General features: G+C 40.6%; 1 non-coding gene across 1 annotated transcript; it reads left to right on the top strand.

Moving 5' to 3' along the window:
• The first annotated feature begins 692 nt into the window (after window positions 1-692).
• Window positions 693-799, top strand: LOC133299940 (small nucleolar RNA R71). Its single transcript, XR_009750003.1, has one exon. It is a non-coding gene; the product is annotated as a small nucleolar RNA R71 (small nucleolar RNA).
• The last annotated feature ends 3,583 nt before the right edge of the window (window positions 800-4,382 follow it).

Consider the following 4,382-nt stretch of genomic DNA (forward strand, 5'->3'; position numbering starts at 1 on the left):
TCCTTCCTAGTGTTAAGGGTTGAGGTCTTGGGAGTAGTTGTAGTTTGTGTAGTGACTCTCCCATTTCTTAGTGTGACTGCCCTGATTTGCTCAGGTTGTTCTTTTGAGGGAACATTAGTGTCCCCTGGCAATTTTTTTGGTGTCCTGGTGTTGAGGCTAGCAGCTATCTGTCCTAGGTGGGATTCAATGTTTATGACCAAAACATCGTTCCTGGTGACATATTCTTTGACATAATTATCCAAGGTATTGATGCGTTGGTCATCTCTGTGGAACAGAGCATAATTGGTTCTTCTTTGTGGTTTGCATGCTCCACTGCTTCTTCTCTGTGGCAGTCTGCTGAATCATGGAGATCACCATAGGCTGAGCATGGTTCACTCTCAGTTACTGTGAATTGTAAGACTTCCATCCTTGGGTGTTCTTGATCAGCTTTCAGATTCTTCACCTCATTCGTTAATGTAGCCAGTTGGGATTCCATGGCGGTTTGCTTGTCTAATTCTAGCATGCCTAGCTTCCTTACTGGGCTCATCCTTTCCAGTGGCCATCAGAGACATCTTTCTGCAATGCCTTCTATGATTTCGTACCTGGATTCAAGAATTCTTGTAAAGAAATATCCTCCTGCAGCAAAGTCTAAATGTGATTGAGAAGTGTGATCAATCCCTTTATAGAAAGATTGTAAAATTCCCCAACTCTCAACCCCATGGTTTGGACATTTTCTGATGATGTCTTTATATCTCTCCCAAGCTTCATAGAGATTTTCTCCATAAAACATTCTAAAGTTAGATAGCTCTGCTCTAACATCAGCTTAGCGAGACATAGGGAGAAATCTCTCTATGAATTTGTTAAAAAGTTATTCCCAAGAGTGTATGGATCCAGGGGTGAGGGTTTTCATCCATGTTTTTGCTTTGGAGCCCAAGGAATGAGGAAACAGCCTCATTGTCATACTTTCCTCTGTCACACCCTCAGTTCTAAAATTATCACAGATATCTTGGAAGTTTATGAGGTGTGTGTAAGGATCTTCTACAAGGAGTTCATTGAAGACTCCAGCTTCCCTGATCATGTGAAACATGATGGGTTTTAGTTCAAAGTTGGGAGCTACTGGGGGAAGGATTACTCCTCTTTCTGGTCTGTTCCTGAAAGGAGCAGCCAAAGCTCTAAAGTTCTGTTCAAGAGGGATATCTTCAATAATATTGTTATGATCAACCATGTTTTCACAAATATTTTCCCTGAGATCTCTTCTTCTCCTATGCAAAGTACGTTCTAGTTCAGGGTCAAAGAAGAACTCAGGTATTTCAGTGGAGTGGTGAGAATCTGTTTCAGACTCTTCACTCATAAACCATAAAACACAGGTAGTATTAACAGCAAAATATGTGACACAGATAGAATAAAAATGAAATATTTACAGAGTATGTACTTAAAACAGTAATAAGGACAACATTTAGTTGCAATGGCGCCAAAAACTTGTTGCGTCAAAAGCTTGTTGGGTGAAAAATATATTATGATGAAGGACGTTTTAGTTCATTAAGAGAAAATACATTTGCTATCTTAACTTCAACCCAAGTGCGCAAGTGCACGCATCAAGTAATAAATGGGACTATTAGTGCCCAAATTATCGTTCCCTACTATCTTGACAACGTTCCCCAAGAACAGTAGGTTCAATCTGACAACAAACATCTCCTCGCGTCGTTATATATGGAATCCTTCTTGATGCAAGAAGGAACGACAATATCCATTGGAGATTTGTAGATACAAGATTGAATAAAGCAAAAATAACAACGGTAATAACAGTAATTAAGAGACAACGATATGGATGGTTAAAACAGTTTTAACAGAAGGAACGGATCCAGTGCTCCATTCTTAAATAGCTTTTTTCTCTACTCAAGTCTTAACACTCTTGTATTTGTTCCAGTCTCTTCATTGCCAACTCTGATTCCTCTGCTAATGGACTAAATGGCTCACAAGTTTCCATTTCCTATGGCTCCCTTGACTCCAACAGTTACTTAACGCATAACCTTCAAATGAACGAGGTGGCCCCTTATTCCTAAGGAAACCAGCAGTATTGTTTCCACAAGACTGTCTTCCCTCTATGATTAAGCTGTCTGAAATCCCTTCCTTATGGAAGTTCCTCTCTCAGTATGTGTTCAATTTCCATTGATACACAATGAATATAGCTTACTTAACCAAAGAAACACAAAAATTTCAGTACAAGAGTTTTGAAAATAATTCTTTAAGAACTTTACAGTTTTTCCGTTCCACAGATAGTTTAGCCAATGGCTACTACTTTAAACATAATTATTCCGAGCTGAAATCCCATAGACCCGAGATTCAGTTCAGAGATAACGAGTGGAAATGAGAGAAATAACACTTATATTTAACTGAAAACAAATTAGGTTACAATAAAATGGGAAGTGGAGAATATGGTTGCTGCTCGTGAGGAGTCTCAAGTGGGTGATACAGAATATAGAAGAAGTGTTGTCACTTAACTACAACTAAAACTATACAAAAGAAAAACTGCAAAATAAACTAAGTGATCTCTTCTTAAGGAATTCGATGATGTTCTTCGTGGTGGGACGTCCTATTTATAATAGAAGAGTGAATGGCAAAACTTGTAATTTCGTTAGAGTTGTTTTCTTGACTGCATGGACGGGGCGATGCAAACAGTATTCAGAGGGTTGCAACTTGCTTGGATGGGACACTTATTGTTGAGATTTTCCGTTTCTTTTGCAATCCCTCATGCCTTGCTTTCCCTTCAGCCAATGAGAACTCTTTATTCCCTGCTGTACACGTTTCTTCATGCTTGATTGCTGCACCGCTTATGCTTTATGGAAACTTCTTTTCAACGTTTCCTTCAAAGTGTCAAAGAGGTTCAATGAGTGGAGCAGGTGTATTAAATGTTCTCAATCCGTTGCTCTTTTCATATATTTTCCAAAGGATTACGTCATCATCCGTTCCCCCACTGTGTTTTTGTCACAAAGATATAAACACGTGTTTTTAATGCAAAAGTTGCTCATCAGATGAGGGAACAGATGGTATTTTGCCATCAAAATGGGCTTAGATGGGAACGAATTTTCGTCCCATCACGGAGCTCGTCATGCTTACTGCAAAGAAGAGGAAAAAATTAGAAGGCAAGTCTCAAACCAAATAAAAGTGAACCTCATAAAGGGAATCACATACCAAGCTCATGAAGGAGATTTTCTCCAAATTTATCTACAATCCGACTTAAGTCAATAATGCCAAACTCCTTGGCATATTCGACTAGGACGAAAGCAGCTAATGTTTCCGATTCAGAAAGAGCTACTCCAGGAGTAGTATAATCCTTAGGACGTCTTTGGTAATGATTTTGCGTCCAATAAAGCTCGAACCGTGACGCCAAATACCCATTGTCCAACCATTTCACGGAAAACCAGGGGAGGGAATTAGGACGAGTTGCCATCTTAAAATAGGCCTCTTTGAAGCCTTTAAAAGATTGGGTAAAGGGAATAAAAATACCCCGACCTGGAGCACCTCGGAGGGTATCCCAACCCTTTCTTTCCTTAACCTCGGCCCCAGATCGAGCTGTATATACATTGAACAGATAAATGAACAAATCAACTGTACAAGGTAGGTAGAGATATTCACACACTTGTTCAAAACCTCGAATAAAGGCCCAAGAATTGGGATGAAGTTGTGTAGGTGCAACTCGGAGCCTACGGAGCACGAAAATATGAAAATCGAAAAGAGGAAAACGAAGTCCAATCCTGGTGATCAAATCCCGATAAAAAAAGAAATAATGAGGCTCATCATCACCAGGACCCGCACACACTGGATTATCACCCGCCGGAAGAATGTCAACCCCCAAAGGGTCCCCAACAGGAAGTTAGGTCACCTCAGCTGCCGACATAACCGATCTCATGTTGAGGATCTCTAAGAGGACCTAATTCTTAACGTCGGCATCATCCATGACTAAAGACCTGGAACATGAAGGGTGAAGTTCAGTACAAAAATCAACTGGGTTCGACTCCGGACTACTAACATCGGATTGCCATGAATGGGGACTCCAAGAAAAAGGGAGAGAACTACCAGAACTACTATCAAGATCAATAAAAGGTACTTGACTTAAAGTCGAATTACAGAACGAGGTAAAAGGGGTTTTGGACCTCGGAAAACCTAATTCGGATGAAGAATAACCATAAGAACTATCGCTGAGCCAGAGGGGAGGGATCCGATCTAGAATGGATCTCGGACCCGGAGTGACTTGAGATGAAGGCAAAATATAAGATAGAGGAACTAGGTCACAAGAGGGGCTTGGCCCAGGAGGAACTACAAGGTTTGGGACCGGAGAAGGTCCGCCCCTACCAATAGCATTACCAAAATTAAGTTGAGACTGGCGTTCCCTTCCTCATCTC

This window comes from Gastrolobium bilobum, unplaced genomic scaffold (genome assembly GCF_033153095.1).
Source record: "Gastrolobium bilobum isolate Gb01-03AN ecotype WA unplaced genomic scaffold, APGP_CSIRO_Gbil_v1 utg6164, whole genome shotgun sequence".
Classification (NCBI taxonomy): Eukaryota; Viridiplantae; Streptophyta; class Magnoliopsida; order Fabales; family Fabaceae; genus Gastrolobium; species Gastrolobium bilobum.